Source organism: Pleurodeles waltl, chromosome 4_1, assembly GCF_031143425.1.
Source record: "Pleurodeles waltl isolate 20211129_DDA chromosome 4_1, aPleWal1.hap1.20221129, whole genome shotgun sequence".
NCBI lineage: Eukaryota > Metazoa > Chordata > Amphibia > Caudata > Salamandridae > Pleurodeles > Pleurodeles waltl.
In genome coordinates this window covers 744,420,936-744,445,313 of record NC_090442.1, presented here as the reverse complement: position 1 = coordinate 744,445,313, position 24,378 = coordinate 744,420,936, and the positions used below count along the sequence as shown (strand labels likewise).

The window sequence follows — 24,378 nt, the reverse complement described above, 5'->3', positions numbered from 1 at the left end:
GGGCTGGCCTCAGCTTGACTGTGGGGATCACAACATTCCCAACTGAGCACCCTTGCCCTGGCTTAGAGACTGTGCTCTGAAATACACTACACCACTAAGACACAAAACCGGCATATATGGTGTCCCTTACATGTCCTCCTGATCTGGGACTTCACGTCTGAATGCTGTACTCATGCTACGCTGTCAGCGACACCCAAAGGTGCAGGTGTCGAGCCTCATTTGAGCTGCATTACATGCTACAATCCAGAGGGACGTGGCACTGACAGTGACCCCAGGCCTTAGTGACTTTTGCACTGTTGCTGCACCCACAGACTACGCCCCTCATCAAGAGTCCATGACTGATGCGCCTTGCGGTGATATCTGTTGCCACTCCATGCTACTCTGCCCTTACGAGCATGATAGGCTCAGATTGTGTGTCTGCTGAGGTTTAGGCAGTATTTGACATAATAGGCAAAGCTGATAAAATGCAGCCCAAGCTGTAATTTGAGCAACGGAAACCCCGTTGGCTGTGCAAGGAGGGTGCAGGGCCACCTGCAGAGGGACCTGATAACTCTGGGCCTGAGATGGGAGGTGAATTATGCCAAATGGTGACAGCCTTGCAGCTTAGCCTCGCCAAAATAGACAGGAAGATGAATGCCCCTTCCTACCAAACAGACAGGATGTCAGAGCGCATTGGCAAACATGCAGAGCGCTTCGTCATGGTGGAAAGACAGGTGTCAGAGCCTGAAGATGAGCAGGTTGCAATGCCACAAAAATAGCTGGAGAAGGCACTGTCTGCAATGCACGGGACCTGGAAGACCACTCCCAGCGGAATAACCTTTGCATTGTCAATCTGGCAGAATCAACGAAATGTCGGAAATATGGAGACCTTTGTGGTACGACTCCTTACTGAATTGCTAGGCCGAGAGATTTTTTCTGACATGTTCGTAGTGGAGCGTGCTTATCGATTGCGTGCCCCATCACCGGTGCCAGGGGACAGGCTCCGTCCAGTCACTGCAAGACTGCTCAATTATCGGGTCCGGAACGCACTGTCCGCCATTCCGGGGAGCTACAAAACCTTTGGTATGATGGCACAAAAACGTCTATTTTGCAGGACTTTACACTGCAATGCAGAAGGTGCGGAGGTAGTTTCTTCCTGCTAAACAGAAGTTACAATAACTGAAACTCGATTATGCCATGCTATACCCAGCTCGATTAAGTGTGACCGTTGAAGGGAAAACCAAGATCTTCAGTGATCCTAAAACCCTGCAGCAGTTCCTCAAACAACGGGAGTCAGTGAGCGGAAAGCACCGATCGCCGATCGCCGAGATCAGAAGATAGGGAGTCAACAGCTTACCAGGACTTAGAGGGACTAGATTGATGCTGCTATGCCCACTACTATAACCGCTTTATTTACTGCTAAGTTTCACTTTGTAAAATGTTACACTTGGAATTGCTGTCACTAACTCTGTTGATACTCTGGTTGCGCGTGAAGTGTTGCAGAAGTGTTCCAGTGAGTGAGCTCAATGTATGCTAAGGGTGGTTGTTGGCTGAGGGGTCTCCACATGGCCGGACATGATTGCTCCCCTTGAGGCTGAGCGGGGGTTCTGTGGAGGGGGCTGAGACATCGCTGCTGCATGACACGTGTGGGGATACCTGCGAATGGATGGGGTGTGAAGTCACGCATTAGATTTAGCTTGCTGCATGATTGGCACGTTGTATATTCCTGATGCGGACCTACTGCAACAACACATTGCAAGGGTGCTCAGAGAGCAACATCTGTCTCTATCTGTGCATCACATTGTTTCTCTTGGGGTTCCCAGTTTCTTTGACTGGGTGGGTCTGGGGTTGAAGTTACATTGCTATGTCAGCTGTTGGGGGGTATGGTGTGGGTGGGGGGAGTTTATAGTCATATTGGACTGACTGCGTGGCATGGGTGAGGGCTGAAACAGATATATGTTCATCAGCAAGGCTTCAGTGGGTGGAGTGGATATGCCTGAAAAAATGGGGAACACTAAGGCTACTCTACTACAGGGCGCCCGTCACTACTGAACTTTCTTAGGTGGAATCTCAGTGGGCTAAATGATTGGAGGAAAATCCGTAAAGTGGCGGGCTGCTCACGCAGAGATGTTTTAGGGGAGTTTGTCATGTTACGGGCTTTACTGCGCATGTACGACGAGTTTTGATTTGGGCCGTTGCGATTCTGGATTTAAGTTGCAGGATATTTATGTAGACCCTCTGGGCTGCTTCGTGGTGGAGCAGTATCATAAAGAGCACTTCACTGCAATGCAAGGGGGGGTCTACAGCCCCAATTACGATTTCACATAGTTTTACTCTCCAGTACATGCTAAGCTGGCCCACTACATCAATTGTCCTCAGATAGGAGGCGGAGATTTTAACTGCATCCTATCGCTTGATGTGAATCACTCCAGGCATCCACCTCTGCGGCCCTCGGCAGTGGCCCATGCTATAGCTGCAGTGGCAGAGAAGGTTGTACCGGTTGATGTCTGGCGCTATCGCTCTCCACAGGTTAGGGAACACACCCATTACTCCACAGTCTACAACAAACATACGCGCATTGACTATTGGCTTATATCACGAAGCTTGCTATCCAAGGTCTGAAGGTGTGACCATCTGTCTCGTGCGTACTCGGATCATTCCCCCGTATGGTTGTCCTGGAGCTTGATGGTCCCTGCCCTTGCACATTCTCTTGGCATTTCTCACAGTACTCGTTGATGGATGCAGTGTTCCGTGAGGAACTATCCCAGGCTATTGATAATATTTCCACTCCAATCTAGTCTTAGTGGAGAAATGTGCCACTATCTGGGAAACCTCTAGGACTTATATTGGCAGTTACCTGCCAGTGTATTCCGCTCTATTCAGCGCTGATTGCCACAGCTGGAGGCTTAACTAGAAAGCATTCACAGGGAAACTGTGGAGCAGAAACTACTAGGGGATATCAGAGACAAGCTTGATGAAAACAACAACCTGTCACAGAACAAAGTCACACATCCGTGCAGGTATGTTATGGCAAGAATCTATGGCGAATGGCCGGGAGCCACCCTGATAGCCCTCATTCGACCTAGTCGCAATGACAGTGAAGTACTATCATAGATGAGCAGGGTGTGCTCCTTCAAGAAGCCAACCGGTTGGCAGATCGGTTCCACCAATACGATTCTGACATTTACGCTTCCCAAATTACACCACAAACAGGCCATATCTGACTATCTAACTCACATAACCATGAAGTGGGTGACATATGGGAATAGGGAATGGCTCATGGCCCCCGTACGCCCCTCTGAAATCATTGTTGCGCTGAAAGCCATGCCGAGCGGGAAGGCCCGGGAAAGGACGGTCTGACAGTGGCATTCTACAAGGTCTATTAAGAAAAACGAGTGCCTCATCTGGTTACCCTTTTTGAGGAGATGGTGCGAGAAGGGGAAATGCCCCCAAATATGAGCAAAGCCCTACTAGTTACCCTTCTTAAACTGGGTAAGCCTGCTGACCACTGTTCATCTGACCAACTGCTGTCAATGTTAAACATAGATACAAAGATCTTTGCAAAGGTTTTGGCTAACTGTCTGGCGCCACTGCTCTCAAACATCGTATGTCCTGACCAATCTGGCTTTCACACCTGGCCGATCTCTCATATACAACTCCGCACCCTGTTTGGTGTGACCTCCCGTACTGACCCAGATGTACGAAACACTGAGATTTTTTTAGATGTAGAGAAAGCATTTGATTCAGTTGAGGGGGGGGGGGGGCGGGGGGAGGGGATTATGCTTTATGTGCTGCGTTGAGTCGGAGTGGGCGGTTTTCTCAAAACTGGACCCGGTCCTCTACACGGAACCAACATCACAGCTCTGTATGAAAGGTCGTGGGTCGCCCCAGCTTGTTGCAGAGATGTTGGCCTGGGTGCTGCGGGGATACCACGCTCACCATGGCATTCGCTTCCCAAATTCTAATCTTATAGTGTCAGCTTATGTGGGCGACATGCTCTGTTACGTTCAGGATCCTGAGCATAATGTCCTGCCAATTCTCAGAAAGGGCGCCCGCTTTGACAGTCATTCTGGATTATGAATAAATTGGAACCAATCCCTCATATTTCCCCTTACTGCCACCACAACACCAGTACACCCAGAGTTCCTGCTCTGGTGGACAATGGACCCAGTGTGCGATCTGGGCATTCAGATTCACACTGATCTGGACATAGTAAGGTGGGAAAACTATGGGAAGGTGGTACATTGCCTTACTGAGGGAACAGAACGATGGATACACATGCCCCTCTCACTATACCCATTATGAAGATGGTGATGCTACCTCGAATTCTGTTCTTATTTGCAAACATCCCAAAGCTGCTGCCTAGCGTGATCTTCCAGACCCTGCGAGCGCTGCTGGTGTGCATGGCATGGGCCGGCAAGTAACTGCATGTGAGTTAGGATACACTCACCCTGCCATTCATGATGGGGGGACTTAATGCCCCAGACCTCGAAGCTTACTACAGAGCGGCGCAATTCATGCTTGCCTACTACTGACTTCATGGACCAGTGGACTTACCACATCTTTGGCCAGAATGAGATGCAGCGCTTCCTAAGCCGCTGCCTCAATTTCTATTCTTAAGACAGAAGTGCTGGTTTCACACAGACCTCATTGGCACCACATAATATCTCTGGAAGAAGTCGATGGATTTGCAAACCTCTCTCCACAACTCCCCCTGGAGTGGTCCATGTGCTTTCCATAAGGGCAGCAAAGGGCAGCTGTGGCGACACTTCAGGGGCTCGGGATATGATACATGGATGACTTCTTTGAAAACAGGGTCCTTTGTGACTGAACCCAATGCGACACACTGACTATACTTGCACAGTTTCATTATTATCCTGTCGTAGGCTGCAAGCCCTGCTAGACAGTTCAATGGCAGAACCGCTCTCACATACTTATTGTAAGTGACGTCGTCGCGGCGGGCAATGGCAACATTATATGCTTACTCGCAAGAGGCTCAGGGGCCTAGCATCCCCAAAGCTCGCTGCGACCTGCAGGAGGACATGGCATGGACATCAGTAATAAAATGTGGACTTACTGTTGCTCTGTCATCCTCACAGTGTCTCTGAATAGCTGCTATTGACTTTTACTCCAAGTACCTCAATTGAGTATCTTACACCCCTGCTCAGCTATTTTGATATGGCTTACGCAACGATTTGCGCTACCCGCCCTGAGGGGCGGAAAATGCAGGCTTTGTGAATATAGCATGGCCCTGCCATGCAGCGTTTCTGGCTTGTGATATTCCAAGTTTAGGAGGAGATCACGGGGAGGACGTGGGTCGTACATCACTAGTAGCCCTTCTGGGCTATGACAGAGACATCCCGAAGGCTTCCGCAGACTAGTGGCCCTAGGCCTTTTATTGGCGCGGCCTAAGATATCGATGCCCTGGATGAAGAGTCCCCTTCCCATTGTGAAAGAAGGGAATATTGACATGACATATTGCAATACGAGATGCCTATCATAATCTTATACCGCCTTGTAACCATTCAAGAGATATATTGGGCCCATACCAAGAGTACTTGGTGCATGTGAGGAATGATGAAGATGTGGATGGGGAAATAAGTGGACTTGTGCAGTAGATTCTGCGTGGCGGCCCTGCCTGCCTGGTGGATGGGTACTGGTTCTTTTTTTAAGATTGTATGCAAAGGGTGGCATTGCATTGAGAGGTAGTTCCTGTTACATACCTTGCCAGCTAATGCAAGCAATATTGTTGCATGCTAGTCCCCATGAGCGAATGCAGTGACAACATGTATAGCTGTGATGAATATGTCCAAAATTGCAGTTGCCTGTATAACAACGCTCTGTATTTTCAACCTGAACCAAACCCATGCTTGCTATGAAAACGTAATGGCGTTAGTCCGTAGTATGTAACTTGTTTTTGCTGGAAATATCATACTACATCACCCGATTGTTAAAAAAATACGTTTAAATACCAGGCTCCCGCTTCTATTGGTAATAAGGCCTACTTAGACCTGGTGTATACAAATTTAAAAGGAAGGTTTAGGCCTGTCAAATGGGTTATTTTGCCATGCAAATCTGCAGTTAAAACCTACACAGCTAGGCTACAGCTGGCAAGGCTGCTGTCATGTTTACATTGTTACTGTGTTGGATGGCAAATGGGTGCTGCAGTCCACTTGTGACAATTAACTTACAAACCCTGGGTACACCTTGGTACCATATACAGCCCTGCCAACATTCCCAGGTCCATGTGTGATGTGTTGCGCTACTCCAGGGCTTTTCTTTGAATTCTGGGACTTGCATTTTGTTTATTCCATTATAAAAGAAAACTACAAGTTCCAGAATTCAACAACAAAAAAAAACCTGGACCAGAGGCAGCACATCACAAATGAACCTGGGAAACTTGCCAGCTATACATATACCGGGACTTATTAAGTTAAATAAATATGCCAATGAGGAGTGTACTAATTTTACCATGTTGAAAGGAGGAGCACAGACACTTTACCACTGGTTAGCAGGGCTAAAGAACGGAATTCTTTAGCCAGCAAAAAAAGGGTTCAGCAACAAATTCAGGGAGACCCTGCCCAAAGGGCAGATTTCCAACATTGACCAATTCGTAAACCATTTTCAAGGTCTTTAAAAATACAAAGAGCATCCCTGTGCTGACACAAGAGTAAAAGGAATAGACAGGAGTCATTGTTTGGTGCATGGTATATTCTTATTTGTATTTGACATTTCTTTAGCACATAGTATTTCTATAATAGGTCGTTACAGTGCTTTTCGGTACTCCAAGGGAGACAAGAGAAAGAACATGCATCTTCAACACACAACTATGCATTATATGTAAGGTAATAATTTGTCATGCAGGTGCCATGTTGAATGTGTTCATACACTACAGTACCACCGATCACAAAATGTGATGAATGGGGGATTATGTAAAACAAGATGGGGCCGTTACGCGACACTCTCTCGAAGTAGCTTCGGTGATACTCAGCAGTAGCAGTTATAGTTATAAACGTCACATGACCTTAAGAGAATGAGCAGGACGACGGGAGGTTGGAAGGAAAACCCAGGCTGCGTCATACCTATGTGTCTAGGAGCTTTATCCAACATCTCTCTCTGTTGCTGTCCCCGCAAATCATAAGTGCTTCATAGGCTGTAACGTGAAACCGCTTCATCACTTGCTGCAATGACAGAGCGAAATGTAATTTTGTTGGAAATTAGGGAGCTACAACTCAGTAGATGTTGCAGCGAGGGGCATAGTAGCTCCAGGGGGGGTGTTTGGGATGTTACACCCCCTAATATATGTATTAGTTGATAGTTGTGTACAGGAGCTTTTAATCAGGTTTGATAAGGTTATCTGCTGGATTTCACCTAGGAGAATAAAATAATCAAGAAAATACATATACTCTTGTCTGTTTTGAAGGCCTTTAAACTCCTTTCCCCCAGCTCTTAAGCCCCACCCATGCGCTGCTTCTCATTTAATGATTAAAATGATGTGCCAGCGTGATTGTTGCCCCCCTCCAGTCTTACTGACCAAGCTACACCCCTGGTTGCAGCCTAAGCTTGATACTAAACAAGACAGGGATTCCCTAAAAAATACAGAGCTTTCAAGCTTCCTACAGCTCCTTGCATACCTTATCCAGTCCAGTTTTTTAGGTTGAGCGTAGGTAATGTGTAGCGCTGTCTGCAAGACATGTTGTATTAAACATGGGCTTTTAACCACGCCCACTCTTGCCATTTGTTCTTTGTTGTGCTTGTCTTAAATGCTTCTTTTTTTATTGGTCCATTTTTTTTTTTAAAAGACCCTCCCCTTTGTACTTAGGGCCAGATGTAGCAAAGGTTTTTCCCCATTCTGGGTCTATGGGAAAAAGTGTTCATACATATGGCCCCTAGTTCCATCCCAGGTGATTCACTAAGAAAACATTGTTGTTGGCCATTGCACTACATCACGCTTCCTCCTATTACAGCATCTCATGGCCCCTCCTTCCTTCTCCCGCATATGATGGCCCCTCCTTCCTCCTCCTGTCTGGTACTTGGTTCTACGTCACTTAAAACACGCCGCACCTGCCTTTTCATTTTTCTGCTAAGGCCACAGATGCTCATCTCCCCTCACGTGGTCTGTCACTGTTCCCGATGTGGCTTATTAGTTATCCCCTTGTGTGTTATGGATTCACATCAGAGGGGAGGTGCCGCCATGAATCGCCTAGAAACATGTCAGACTCCTTGAGTTTGTTGTTTTACACCGAAACAGGAGGAGTGAAGGCAAAGAGTTTGGGATTGACCCTGCAGAGAGGGCTATGTCCAACAGCATCTATGCATGAAGGTCTCTCTTGTGCAATACCTCTGGATATTACTTGTCACTCCGGTTTAAAAACCTAGACCTCAATGAAATGAAATAATTCTGCTGTGTTAATTTCGTCCAGACCTCTTGTTACATATTTTGATTAATTTGGAGGTAAGGAAGAGCATGAGAAAACATAAAACACAGGAAGTAGCTGGAATTCGGGAGCAAGGTGTAATGTGAATTAATCTGATGCTTATTAAGAGTGCTCCAAAGCCTTTGGGTCATGTTGGGGGTATATACTGCTAAAAATAAAATAAATAAGGTGATGTCAAAAAGGGATGGAGAGAAACACAGCTTCAAAGGGCAAAAAGCTCAGAGATAGGTAATGAAAGAAAAGCAGGTTACCTCCAGACTTACTGCACAAAAAAATACGCAGTCCAAAAGTATTGATTCTCTTCTCTGTGTGGCGACATAAACTGCTAGCCCTAGCAGGCTGTCCTTGTCACTTCTCAGACAACTATTCCCCACCGAGGAGAAGTACAGACAAGTAAATGCCAGTGTCCGCTGCACACAAACAGCACAAAACCAGAGCATCACAGTCACCTCTGTCCCCCTGCGCAGCAGGGGGTCCTGGCAAGTAGTAGTGAACTACTTTCCACTTGACAAGAAGCTTCTTTTTGGGGGGGGGCGTGGCTGGAGGTCATGCAAGATGGCCGCTGCTCTTTAGAGCTCTGTGAGGCTTCAACATTTCCTGGAAAGAAAGAGATGTTTTCACATCAAAATGATTAATTTCTTCAGCATTTTTGAGCACCGGAGCTCTGCCACTGCATAAATATGCCTTTATCTTACAGAGACATGAGTCTTGAAGTCATTTCAGAGACTTCATGTGAGGGCCTGAGGTAATTATTTTCACTCCATAAGCCTCTGCACAAACCTAAACTTTCACAGAGATGTTTCTATTTGACTTTTAGCTGCTTGTCTGGATGTGATTCTACAAATCTAGTTTCCTGTGCAATGGAATATTTATTACCTTCTGACAGCCAGCTGAACTTTTGACCTCTCTCTTCAAACACATTTAGCTGAGGGTTTTCAACTTTCAGTATTCACTGGCAGCTCTTGTCAAGGAGCTCTTTCAAATTGCTCTTTATAACATGGTAAATGCTTTCCTTTGACGGAGGGGATTTTTTGCTTTTCAGAAGGTTCGCTTAAAACTAGTCACCAATTGTTTGACTATGTGCAGTAAAGTGCTTTGCTCTTGTGGTATTCTCTCATGCCTGTTATGAGAGAATAATTTAGGATTTTCTATTTATATATTTTTTATTATATTTTGCTCTGTTGTTGGAAACTTCTGGCAGCAGCTTCTCATCGTAATATAATTTCATCAACACCTCACATTGTTGGCTTCCTATTACCAAATTGCTGCTGGCTTTTATGGGGAGACCACATAATTCTCAGAGTTGCCAGTCATCATCTCAGTCTAACAATCCTCTTCGAGTGGTGAGCACACATATAACTAAATCTTCTCTACCATCAGCTTTAACAATAGATAGTGCTGCGGTCTTTTTAAAGGATAGCGCCTCTTCATCTCATGCTGCTGGCGCAATTGCGAAAAGAAATCTAACACCTCCTCGGTCAAGCGCCCAAAAAAAGACCTTGATTCTCCCTCAAAATCACCTACACATCTTACTCTAGATGATGTCATGGAGGAATTGCGTGCACTAAAGCCCTTTATGATGGACACTAATGCCTCTTTGCAACGTATTGAGGAGCAATGGTCCCAACACGAACAACGAATTTGTACTCTGGAACAGAGAGTCAGTAACCTTGAAGACTGTAACACTGTCAATCCTCAGATCTCTAAGGACATAGCTCAACTTAAAAGGCTTACTGAAAACTTAGAAAACAGAAATAGGAGAAATAATCTTCACCTTTTTGGGATTCCAGAAGGTTCAGAAGGCTCTAACATGATTGCATTCCTTCAAACAGCAATACCTTCAATTCTTCGCTTGCCTCCTACCTCTCCCTCTCTATCCAATGGGCACATCGTTTAGGTACACAGACTTCAACTGGCCCTCGTGCACATCCTAGAGGAATTATTATTCTCTTTCTCCAATTTACTGACTTGATGCAAATACTCTCGGAAGCCAAAAAGATGGGCTCTTTGCTATGGTCAGGTCATAAAGTGTTTTTCACACAAGACTTCTCTCCTGCTACAGCTGCACGTCGCAAACAGTTTTTGGACTTACGTCCACAACTCAAATCCTTGAATATTCGATATGGTCTTCTTCACCCATGCCTTTTCAAAATTACATTCGAGGACAAATCGTACTCGTTTGAGGAACCTTCAGCACTACAAACGTTTATTAACCAACACAAAACAGAAGCAATGGAACTAGGAGCATCTGCATTTACTTGAAGATATAATTTAATTTGTCTTTAATGTCCTTTCTTACTTATTTTTTTTCTGGACAGTTTAATAGTAATGATTATGTTTAATATTTATATCCATGGTTTTCCTTCTCTGCATCTTCTTATATTTTTTAGATAGTGTTCTTTGTGCAATCCTCATGTTCCTTTCCCAACCATATCCCTTTCTCACGATCCAAATTGTTCTCCTACACGTTCCACTGGTAAGCTTTGATTTTTATTGTTTTTCATGTCACAGTCCTTTACTGTAGTTATTACGTTATTTGGTCTCCTGAATGGTACATTTTTCATTTGTAGGTTTTTTGTTTTCTTCCATGAAACTCACCTTCATATGTTTTAATATCTAATATCACTTTTCTTGTGCTGAAGCCACTCTTGCCTGTCTTTTCAGGGGTATTCACTTTCTATCTTGTTTTCTTAAGCTTTCGTGGACTTTAGTCCCTGTATTGCCACATCTATGTATAAACAACTTCTGGATGTCATCTTCCTCCTTTTCTTTACTATCTTGTTTCTTTCCCATTTCGTTGCTTTTGAAACATTGATATGCCTAGTTTTTTCCTTGTTACAGCAGTTGTTTATTAGTACTTCTTGTTATGCAACTTAGAACTGTTACTTGGAATGTTAAGTGGCTTAAACACCCCATTAAACATCAGCGTGTCTTATCTCACCTAGCTCGTTTGAAATGCCGCATTGCTTTGTTGCAAGAGACTCACCTCAACGACTCTGAGGCAATTAAGCTTAAAAAACAATGGGTGGGGGACATTTTCTACTCCCCTTCCATCACAAACAAAAATATGGTAATTATACTCTGTCATAAATCTCTCAAACGTACCATAATTTCACAGCATCAAGATACAGAAGGTCGCTGGGTACTGGTTACATTTACAATTGACAATATTTCTCTTACTATCCTAAATATATACGGCCCCACACATCCAGATCCAACTTTTTGGAAGAATCTTTCACATATTGTCTCTGAACATTCCTCAAACAATTTACTAATAGGTGGTGACTGCAACCAAATTCTCGATCCATTTTTGGACAGACGTTCCACGTCACGTTTCATTCCACATGCCTCCTTTTAAAAACTTTATTTTACAGCATTCTCTCTCTGATTCCTGGAGAGTATGCAATCCCAACCTCTTGGAATACTCTTTTTATTCTCCTACCCACCATTCCCATTCTAGGCATGATTATATCTTTCTGAGTAAAGTTTTATTGCAACATATGGTCAACTCTGAAATCGGTGCTATTTTGATCTCAGATCACGCACCTGTGATTACTGACCTTGATCTCTTTCTTAATGGTTCTAAAACATCTTCAGGGAGGTTTAATAACTCTACTTTCAGATGCTACTTTTATTGCTTCCTACAGTAAGTTTATAGAAGAATACTTTAACATCAATGATAGTGATCAACTATCATTTCATTTTGTGTGGGATGCATTCAAAGCAGCTTCTAGGGGTTTCATCATAAGTTACGCTCACTCGAAAACAAAGTCTGCTCAACAAAAATCAACTTCCATCCTTGAAAATATAAAGTCCCTAGAACATGAATACTATACTCACAAAACTAGTAAATCACATCTTGAAGCACTAGTCTCAGCCAAAATGAAGTTTAACCAATATACCACTGAAAAAGCATGCAGCACCCTCCTGAAAATAAAAACCAGATATTATGGTGGTAACAATAAAGCTGGTTCTCTTCTATCTCGATATTTGCAACAGAGAAAAGAAAAAACAACTATTAAATCTATCACAGATAACAATGGTGTTAAACACTTTAGAGATAAAGATATAGCATTGTGTTTCGCTTCTTACTATAAGGACCTGTACACTCCAGAACCAACAGTTGAATCTCTTAACCAATATTTCTCTAATCTCAAACCAAGAGACCCATTGCAGATTGACCTCTCATCTTTAGACCAACCCCTACAACTTACCAAACTATATACAGCTTTACAATCTCTCCCCAAGGGTAAGGCTCCAGGCCCAGATGGCTTCACAGTAGAATTCTTCATTCAGTTTGCTAAGTTTCTTTTCCCCAAACTCTTTCAATTACTGTCACGTACTGCGCTGGACTTCTCACCTCTGGATTTCGGATTGGCGAATACACCAAGTCTTCTACAGGTCCTGGATGTTCCCAGATAAGGGCGACCCCTTCTAGTAGCCACGGTGCTGCTTGACAGGCTACGCCAAAGCAGACCGTATCCTCCAGAAGGAGTCCCAGAGGGAAAAAACCCCAACACTGGGGAAAAAACCTCTAACAGGAACTCCTGAAGGAAAACAAGAAAAAACAGGACTTGACAACAGGAAACAAAAATAGGCAATATCCAGGGTACAAGGCAGGAAAAAAGGAACAGGCAAAAATATCCAAGGCAAAAGCAGGAACAAAGAACAGGCAAAAATCTCCCAAAGCAAAAGCAGGAACAAAGAACAGGCAAAAATCTCCCAAGGCAAAAAAGCAGGAACAAAGAACAGGAGCGAACAGCACAACCAGAAGGAAGTGTTTGCAACGCAAGGAGGAACAAGACTGACTGACTTATATGCTGAGAAAAGGGAAGTGACATCACAGGAAAGGGAAGTAACACCATCTTGGATTGGGAAAAGCCCATAGACCAGTATAGGAAAAAGGAAGTAGTATAAAAGAAAAACAGAGCATGCTGGGACAAAAACACGAAGAAGACAAGATGGACACAACATGGATAGAGACAGGCAAAAAGCCCAACAAAAAACCCACCACCAACAAAAAAAAGAAGAAAAAAGGCTACAAGTAAGTGTAGCGCGACCGGGAGCGAAAGATATGCTTCCCAGAAAGCATAGTCAAAAAACGCAGAGAACGGCGCTCCGAATATCGGTAGCGTGTTCCACCCGCGAGGACAGAAAGAGACGCCGCGTCAGAGCGCGGCGTTACAATTACTTAATCACTTTATAATGTCAGGTTCTGCATCTGGCTCATTTACGGAGGCCATGATTTGTCTTATTCCCAAAAAAGATCGGGATGCGACTGACTGTAAAAATTATAGACCCATATCTTTAGTTAATACTGATTGTGAACTCTATGCCAAAGTTTTAGCTCTCCGTTTGCTCCCATATATACCTGACCTTATTGATTCTCATCAATCTGGTTTTATCCCTAATAGAAATGTAGCAGATAATTCCCGTACTTTTTAAAATATTACTGACAAGGCATCTAAATTTAAGATTCCTCTAGCACCTTTATCATTGGATGCGGAAACGGCCTTAGATAGGGTCTATTGGGGTATCTTGTCGAAAGCATTGTAATGGCATGGACTAGGTACTAAATTCCGACATTTTATATCCATTCTTTATTCCTCACCATGTTCCTCGGTTATAACAAACGGTATCCGATCTCCTTTTTTCCCTTTTAAAAGGGGTACTCGTCAGGGATGCCCATTATCTCCTTTACTATTTATTTTGGCTCTCGAACCTTTTCTATACCAATTAAAAATGTCTGAACAATTTACGGGGTTTCGGTTAATAATGCACACATCAAATTTATGGCATATGCTGATAATATTCTTTTGTTCATGTCTCACCCTGACACTTCTCTTCCTGCATTCCTGCATTCGCTCAACTTATATTCTGATGTATCTGGCTATAAACTTAATATAGACAAAACAGTGGTCTTACCACTTAATGCTCATTGCACTGGCTCTGTATTCCTTGATGCAGGATTATCTTGGAATTCTTCTAAGATTAAATGAATGGGGGTATGGTACTGCACTACTATCAAGGATACATTAAGGACTAATTTAGAAATCTTATCTGCAAAGCTTGTAGATCTCACACAGAAATGGTTTCTGTTATATCTCACGTGGTGGGGCCGCATGGACACCATTAAGATGATGCTTCTCCCTATCATTAACTTCTTCCTTATGATGCTTCCTATTAAGATACCTAAACTATTTTTTAGTTCAATTGATAAACTTCTATCCAAGTTCCTGTGGAACGGTAAACAATCCCGAATCTCTCTCTCGAAATTAAAACTTCCTAAAGTACAAGGTGGAGTTAATTTCCCTGACTTTATAACTTATCACAAATCTTTTGGCATTAAGCAAATACATCCCTATTTATCTACACTCAATGATGCCCCTCAAAAACTATGGTTCTCTTTGGAAGAAACATTTATTTCTCCATTTTCCCATAAACACATTATATTTATGTCTAACCCCCCAAAATTCTGGGTGCCCAGCACTATCTCCCATTCAGTCAACTTACTGAAACCTTTTTTTATTTTGCATCTTACCCCCATTAATCAATTCTTTAACAGTCCTATTTGGCACAATAGTTTGCTTAGAAAACAAGGTAAAACCTTGTGCTGGAAGGCTTGGATGACTAAAGGTATTCTTCTCATTTCCCAATCAATTATATCATAAATACTCTATAATCCCTTTTACTACTCTCTCAGCAATTTATAATCTCCCTATTTGCATGAAATCCCAATATATAATTATTTCTACTCTAGTCCAAGAGGCCCTCAATAAATTTATACATCATAATCATTCTTCTCTTGCATCATCTCCACACCCGATTGTAACTTCTAATTATCCTAGGGCAGCTGGAATTTATAAACTTTTAAGAACGTCTGTTTCACCTAGACTCAAATCACCTATTGAGACATTGTGGGAATCAGATCTTGGTGTTGTTTGGCCAACTTTTTTATGGGATAGAATATGGTATAAGATACATTCCACTGCACGCACTGCAAGCCTCACACAGACACTATATTTTTTTTATAATAGACTTTTCTACACTCCTGTACGCCTTTACAAACTCAAACTTGCACAAAATGACAATTGTTGGCGCTGCCACACTCAGCAGGGTACTGACTTTCAAATGTTTTTTTCTTGTCCATCCCTATCTACTTTTTGGTCCTCAATATGGTCTTGCATTTCAGAAATAGCTCAGATCTCCTTACCAATGTCAAATGAATTACTGTTTTTGGGTGGCATACACAATATCTGGAGTTCATTCAGGCCTCTTGGAAAATTGGTGCTTTCTATTGCAATCTCTATTATTACTTCTAACTGGAAATCTTCGGAGAACATTACTCTCAGACAGGGGTGGAATTCTGTATGTTATCATCATAGATTTGACAGCTACAAGCTTGATTCAACAGGAACTTTCTTCAAACGTCATCAGCTATGGTTGCCATTAAGTAACTATCTCTCACGCACTGCGAAGGAAATTGATTTTTCTCCTTTTTAAAAAAATGACAATATATTTCCTGTTTTTCTTCTTATATATCCTTATTTCATCATACATTCGCTGTAACTAATGTCTATTACCTCTCTCTCCACATGGCTATCACTTGATTCCCTTTTCTATCCCTATATCTCTTCTCCCTCTCCCTCTCTTCCTTCTTTATTCAAACTTGGAGTCTTTGATACTATATTGCTGTATATGCCTAATTCATTTATATGTTTAATATGCATTTATAAGTACAATATTCCTTATGCATATATATTCACAACTGATATATCTGTCCTTGCAATGTTAAGTTAATGTTCTTGTATTTGACTCAATAAAAAACATCTTTTAAACAAAAAAAAAAAAAGAAGCTATTTGTTTTTTTCATTTTGATCTCTCTTAAAAACTCAAAAACATCTACTGCACATAATTGAAACATCTAGGCGATTTGTTGAAAGAAAAATGTAATTTGAACACTGGCCTATATTACACTTCGGATTTTCGAGAGACCAGTGCAGACAGATAAATTACATGCCTTTTAGTTTGGGGTAGTGGCTGTGGATGTGGTAGAGGCATTTGTTGTTGGCAACTAGTATTTTCTAAGATACCTGGAGCATAATATTTTAACACAACATAGAGCATAATATTGCATAGCTTAACATAACACAATATAGCATAGCATAACACAACATAGCATAGAATAACAACATAAGACAACATAGCATGACATTACAACATGACAACATAACACAACATAACGCAATCAAGCATAGCATAACATAACATAACCCACATAATTCCAGGTCACACCACATACATCCACTCCATTCCAAACCAACACACATGGGTAAACAACTTTGTAATCTATAACGCCAATAGCTGCAACTCTAGCAAATACGAGACCGATTGCATTGCAAATGCTTGTTCAAATCTGCGCTATGACACTTGTTGTTCTGTTTACGCCATTTGTGCCCGAATGTAAAGCTTAAATACTCGACCTCGAGCTGCTCGGGTTTTAAACTAGTTAACTAGCGAACTTTGCAAAGGAGGTGGGTGTGAGGGGTGGGGCTTCAAAGCACACCCAAATGGAAACTGCCACGTAATGTCTGACGTGAGATAACGCAGCCTGAGGTGAAGTCACCATGCAGTGCATAACAAAGATATGGAACTTTCACCCTGAGTGAGATAAGGCGGGGTAAGAGAGGACTAAAACATTCGGCAATTATTTTGTTTGAACTTCGTCTTAAAGTAAGTACGTACAACATGGAACGTATGCCTGTAAGGAAAAGTAAAAACAACGTTATGGAATCGGAATAAAATTAGCTCGTTTAAGTTATGAAAGCTCATTTGATTAAATCTGTCACCGCAGGTGTCCCTGCGCCTAACCACATAGCCGTGGAACTGAATGCTGCTTTGCGCAATGAGGAATAGCCCCAGCCTCATACTGAAAGCTGTGAATGGGGAAGTTATAATAACCTCTTTAAAAAAAAAACGTAGTGACTTATGAAACCTTAAACGACTCCGTCATTTCAAGCCATCTTCTGGCTCCCAAGTAGCCCTTAAATGCGCTAATTAACCATTTGACACATTTACATTTCTTTCTGGACGCAGGCACCCCGGTGAGAAGGCTTGTTTCTTCTTTCTTTCTCCCTCTCGTCCTCCATAGTGACGTCAGAAAACAGGCGATCCCGTCTCTTCCCTTTCATCCTCCGGCAGCTAAAACTCTGCATTAACCGTTCGGGACAGTTGTTTAATTAAAACAGAAAGTTGGGGAACTGAGTGCGTGACATTAAAACGGTGGTGAAAACGATTCCAGATGGATCCCCCACTTCCTCAAAAATAGCCCTTTCACCTTGGAGTCTACAAGAGGATAGCGAAACCCTCCGAGACCGAAAATACTTTGCTCTCTGATCCCCTTAACAAAGTGCCACAGCTTTCCTCGAAACCACACCATAAATATTGGAAAATCGCGACACATTTCACCATTAACTTACCAACGTTGTTTCCTACCCGACGATCGTAGGCTCTCCTTGTTGGTATAGCGAAACCGAAACTTAAGATTGTTGTTTTGATCGCAGTCTGTATGGCTAGCGGCCAAATTTGCTTAGGAAGTGCGGGAACCATATGTTGGCGTGCTGAAACACTGTTTCCCCCCAAAAGTCACGCATATAGGACACTAAACACACCCATTGCCACCCAAGAGTTAAATGCTAATAATACATACTGCTCCCCTGTGACCTTGCTGTTGTTGCATGCTCACATGAAGGTTTCATGGGCTGATCGGAAACCACAAGAGCCATCATTGAGCAGGAAGACACCTTAGCTACACCAGTTTGAGAGAAAAAAATGCACATTTTTTGTAAGACAGGTGTTATATCTGGGATGGAATGTAAATAGCTGGCATTCTCCCTCTGCTTAAGAGCAGGGAATGTTAGGAATGGAATGGGGGGGTGGGGCGAGGGGATAAGGATTACCCAAAGAGCTGTCAAAAAACCTCCTTGGAGTCAGTCATAATGAAAGGAAATATACATGTGATAACAGTGACACAACTCTGAAGTTATTTCCAAAGGGTGAGATGACAGTTTAAAAGAGTTCTTAATTGAAGCCCTGAAGCCTGGTTACAAATCACCTGGAATTTATCAGCTGAGCAAAGAACAACACTTTCTGTCAGGACACAGAGTCAGCTGCTGAAGAAATCAGGGGCTTTCTTCATGTTTAAGCTGGGAGGTGGCACCAGGGGAATTCAATTACTGTCGACCTTTGGTTGAACTCTCCACATAGCACAGGGAAGCCTCTGACAACTCTCAACTCAGGTATTTTCTCTTCAATTAACTGTTCAGACTCCTTTACCTGAATGTGTGAGCACAGGATTTTCTTGTCAGCAGAGTGTGTGGAGCAAATGCAGTTCAGAAAGTGAGTGTTGTACACCATTTTCTGCAGCTGAGAGAGTCTGTGAAAGTTACTCATTCTGTCAGGAAATACAGCCAGTTTCTTAACAGTTAAATGGAATTCCCTTTCTTGAAAGTTGAAAGGCTGCTATGCAATTAAGTAAATGCTGGAATTTCTATCAGAGGAGGGTGTAAAGCGAATTTGGATAGGCAGGCAAAAGATGTGAGCTATTTCAGATGCACTGGTTCTCAGGGACACCTGTCTGAAAGCATTCAGTCATTATTTTTTAAAATTCCAGAAGTCTGTGGCAAAGACTAATTCTGTCAGGAAACACAGCCAGCTGCTGATGAGATAAGTGAAAAGGCTGCTGTAAGAGAAGCCTCTGACAACTCTCAACTCTGAGGTATTTCTCTTCACTTAACTGTTCAGGATCCATTACGTGATTATGCAAGCGCAGGAATTTCTTGTCTACAGGTGTGTGGCAGAAATACAGTTTGGCAAGTGAGTGTTGTACACCATTCCTACAGCTGAGAGAGCTTGTGAAAATTACTCATTCTATCAGGAAACACAGACAGTTTCTGAAGAGATATGTGAAATTCCTTTCCTTGAATGTCGAAAGGCTGCTGTATGAGAAGCATATAAACTTTCACTTCTGAGATATTTCTCTAAATTTGACAATTCAGACTCTACTATGAAATTAAATAAACGCCGGAATTCCTATCAGCAGAGGGGGTAAAGTGAATTTGGGTAGGCAGGCGAAAACTGTACAACATTTCTGATGCACTGTTTTTCAGCGGCACCCGCTTGAAAACATATAGCGATAATTTTAAAATCCCAGATGTCTGTCTCCATTTACAGTGTTAATATCTACCTACTTTGTGAGTCAATTGGATATCATATTTGACTACTAAACTGTACCGTTTTATTGTCTTCTCTAACATTAAAATATAACAGTATGGCCAGTGGAAAATCTAATAGAAAGCCTTTGTTTACACAAATAGTAGGGAACACTGTACCTCCAGGCACGTCTACTATTGTCCCACAATACATTGCTTCTATGGACCTTATTTTAAAAGAGATCTCTGCCATGGGGCAAAGATTGGGATCTATGGATATAAAAATGTCAGATCTCGCAACAGAAATGAAGACAATACGGATGGATCTAAACTCTTTTCATACCAAAGTGGAAATTTTAGATCAAAGAACCACTTTTTTGGAAGAGAAATTAGCCAATGCAGAGTATTGGGGTCCGGATATCTGGCACCTAAAACAAAAAGTTATAGATTTGGAAGACAGGGCCCGAAGAAATAACATTAGTTTTTATGGAATTCCAGAAAAAATTGAATTCAATAATGATGTGAAGAACTTGCTACTAACGTTAATACCGCAGCTACTGAACATATCTTTTGAGCATCCCCTTGAGTTGCAGAGAGCTCACAGAATTCGATCAAGAACTTCAACTTCAACTCTTGAACCTAGACCTAGATCGATTATAGCATGCCTCTTACGTCATGAACAGGTCTGCCAAATATTAACAGCTGCTCGTAAACATGGTCCGTGTGACTTTGAAGGCCATAAAGTATTTATTGCTGCAGACTTCTCCACTGAAACCAGTGCCAAACGAAAAGCGTTCCTGCAACTTAGGCCAAGACTTCGCAAATGGGATATCAAATATGGTCTTTTAGAACCTGCCACAATGTGGATCACAATGGATGGGAACTCAAGGGATTATACAGAGCCTGAGGATCTGGTATGCTTCCTGGACAGTTTGGATGACCAACATATGGACTCAACACCACTGAACAAAACATCTATAAATAGTCCACTTCAATTACAGAATGATCCACAAAGCCATCGCACCGGTAGATTACACGTCCGTACCTTTAAGAAACAGTTTGACAGAGATAAATCAGTCCACTGCATAAAGGCACTCACACAGGAAAATCCCAGAGACAAATCGAGATCACCTCTAAAGTCACCCACGTCTTTAAATAAAGTAACTGATGCTCAACCTTCCACTATCACTTCTTCCAGCTAGATGAGTATATTTATACATGCTATGAATTAATATAATGTTATTACTGTTTTACTGCAGTTATTCATTCTGATGGATATGATTCATTTCCTATCCTCATACATTGTTGTTCACTAACCATGTACATTTCCTACTGTATTTGTATTTGCAGATATTCTCTTGGATAGATTTTATAACTCCATGGAGTGGGTTTTCTTATAATCTATTTACCATGAGTGGTTTTCCTTTCCTCCCCTGCAGAGTCTGGGTTTCAGATTGAGGTTTATACCTACCGACGGAAGATAAATATTCTTTGATCTGCAGTGTTATTTTACATTCTAAAACTTAGAACGGTGTACTTACACCATTTAGAATTTAGTGTTAACAATATTTTATGATTATAGTTCCACATATTGGTTTCAGGTTTACTATACTCCAAATAGTTTTGTTTTTTTTCTCCCTCCAGTAAGTTCTCATTATCACATTACCATATAAGTTATCTACTTCCTTTTCCCTTTTTTAGCATTTTGACTCAGTTTCACACAGTACAAATATACTCTAACATTTTCAGTCAGCATCATGACAACAAGTCCTATGCAAATTGTCTCTCTCAATGTCAATGGCTTTACTAATTACATTAAAAGGAAGAAAATTCTTTCCTATTTAGCCTCCAAACATACTGACATTGCTCTCATCTAGGAGACTCATCTATCTGATATAGAATCAGAAAAATTAAAACGAGATTGGGTTGGCCAGATTCTTTACAAATGCAAATCCCCTTCTCACATATCAGGAGATGCTACATCCCACACTACTACTATGAAAAGTGGTGTAGCCATTCTAACACGGAAAACACTGCAATGCCAAATACTACAGTCATGGTCAGATGAGGATGGTAGATTTGTTTTAGCCAAGCTTAAAGTTGGTAATAATATATTAGGAGTGGGTTCCATTTATGCCCCTGTTGGGACTAAAGCCCCCTTTTTCCTTCATCTAAATAGAATTCTAATAGAAATGGGAATTTCCAGAATAGTTTTGGGAGGCGATTGGTATCTTGCGCCAGATGTGATCTTAGACAGAACAGGTCCCCTGGACACAACTCATGGTAGAGATAGAGCCATTCTGGGAGACATCAGAGAAGATCATGGTTTGATTGATATCTGGCGTTTACTACATCCATCAGATAAGGGGTTTACATATCACTCGACAGTACATGATTCCCATTCTAGAATAGGTTATTCCACATTTCACATTCTATTACACCACAAGTACTAAATTGTGATATTTTAGAAATTGCACTGTCAGATCACGCTCCTATCAGTCTCCAGCTTGATTGGGGTCTGAAACGCCCTTGTAGGAAACCATGGCGATTGAACATATCGCGCTACAAACTACCGGCAGAAAAGTCACAATTACAATCACATTTGACTACTTATATGAAAGATAACAAAGGATCTATTTTTTCTCCACAAATCTTATGGGCAGCCACAAAAGCCACTATTAGGGGGCAAATTATGATGGATTCTGCCATAACAAGTAAACGCAGAATAGAACAGGCCATTTTGGAAAATGATATCAAAACACTGACACATACTCATTTTAGTAATCCAACTGAAGCTTTCAGATGCAGATTGGAGAAAGCTAAGATGGAACTTAATACCCTATATACTTCCAAAGCAGAATATATGCTATATAGACTTAAGGCTCGCAATTACGAACAAGGAGAAAAAGCAGGCTGTTTACTAGCGGCACGATTAAAACAGCGAGAAGCTATGTCAGCTATTCCAGCTATATATAACCCTGAGGGTAAACTAATAACTGAGACTCAAGCAATAGCTAATACGTTTGCAGATTATTATACCAAGTTATATAGTTCTTAAGTTGATGATGACCTCCTCGAAGAACAGGAATTCTTTGATAAATAACACTCCCCTGTCTCAATGAACAGGACCGGCTCATACTGTCGGGCGAAATACCAAAGGAGGAAATTGCGCAAGCAATCTCCAGTCTCCCATACAATAAAGCACCCGGAGAAGATGGTTTTCCTGGGGAATTTTACCGTTGGGTAAAACCAGAAGCAATAGATGCCCTTTATGATGTTTATAAAGAAGCAGAGGAAACTGGTAGTCTCTCCTCACTCACAAATAAAGCTATCATAACTGTCCTTCGCAAACCTGAGAAAGATCCATTATACTGCAGTAACTATGCAGTAACTATTTCTCTTCTGAATACAGATTCAAAGCTATTAGCCACCATTCTTGCCAAAAGACTCAAACAAGTTATCTCTAAACTCATACATAATTCTCAAGTTGGATTCATGCCAGGCAGAAACTCTTGTAGCCATCTCCGCACTTTGGCTCACATACTTTGGTTTTCCAAGGATGCTGGAGAAGACAGAGTAGGAATATCCTTAGATGCCGAGAAGGCCTTTGAACGCATTGAATGGAGCTATATGTTCCGTACATTGCATAGGTTGGGATTAGGTAATGATTTTATATGGTTATACAAGACACCATCTGCACAAGTGAATTGTGGGGGTTTCCTTTCAAAAACCTTTTTAGTGCAAAGAGGTACCCGCCAGAGTTGTCCTTTATCGCCCCTCTTATTTCTTCTTGCACTTGAACCACTGGCTGCAGCAATAAGACAGTGTTCACGAATAACAGGCATTCCTACACCAGCAGGCATCTCAAAACTACTTCTATATGCGGATGACATATTACTCACACTTACGGATCTACCTACTTCACTCTCGGCACTCATGTCTACTATTTCTCGCTTCTCAAACACTTCTGGATACAAAGTCAATTGGAATAAGAGTGAAGCTTTCCCATTGTCCCGGGGCACAACAAAAGCAGCTATCTTAGGCTACAATTTTCAATGGAAAGCGGATCGCCTGAAGTATCTAGATTATTTATATCAACACAGGTTTAGAACGTATGATTCAAGATAACTTAGATCCACTCATTGCTAAAACAAAGTCAGAATATGAAAAATGGTCCCATCTTAACCTGTCCTTTTGGGGTAGAGTCCAGGCAGTGAAAATGATTATAGTGCCTCGTTTCACATATGTTTTAGGTATGTTACCTTTGACAGTTAAAATATCAATACTGCAAGACATTGACAAAGGTACTAAAACCTTTATTTGGGGATCTCTGAGACCTAGACTCAAAATCTCTAAACTGATTGCTCACAGGCGATCTGGTGGCCTTAGTTTACCATGCATTGAACATTAAAAAACAGCCCTCCATTTATCTCAATTGGTTTATCTTTGGCCAATACAGGATGACCTCCCACTATGGGTTCTTATTGAAAAGCAATCTTTACAGGCATCTTCAGGTTTGCAAATGTTTTATACTCATAAATCGCCTGCTTTACAAACTTCTAACCCTATTATTCAGTCTTGCTTAAGATTTGGATACACTCCCACAAACTCTTTAAGTGTAATCCGAGGCTACATAATAAGGCTCTCATATGGCATAATGCTGATATTAGAATAGGGAAACAGACAATTTCCTGGGATACAGGGGAGAGAGCAGGCATTCTAATACTGGATCATTTATTCACTTTAGAAGG

General features: G+C 41.9%; 1 protein-coding gene across 5 annotated transcripts in view; it reads right to left on the bottom strand.

Moving 5' to 3' along the window:
- Positions 1 to 17,972, bottom strand: part of LOC138288114 (NLR family CARD domain-containing protein 3-like) — a 497,028-nt gene extending 479,056 nt beyond the window's left edge. For 2 of the 5 annotated variants that reach the window (XM_069229362.1, XM_069229366.1), the window contains exon 1: positions 17,897 to 17,972. The gene's annotated coding sequence lies outside the window, so the exon portion shown is untranslated. Of the gene's footprint in view, positions 1 to 12,631; positions 12,746 to 12,777; positions 12,966 to 17,896 lie in introns of those variants that run through there. The other 3 variants (XM_069229365.1, XM_069229363.1, XM_069229364.1) reach the window with 3 other exon arrangements.
- Positions 17,973 to 24,378: the final 6,406 nt, after the last annotated feature.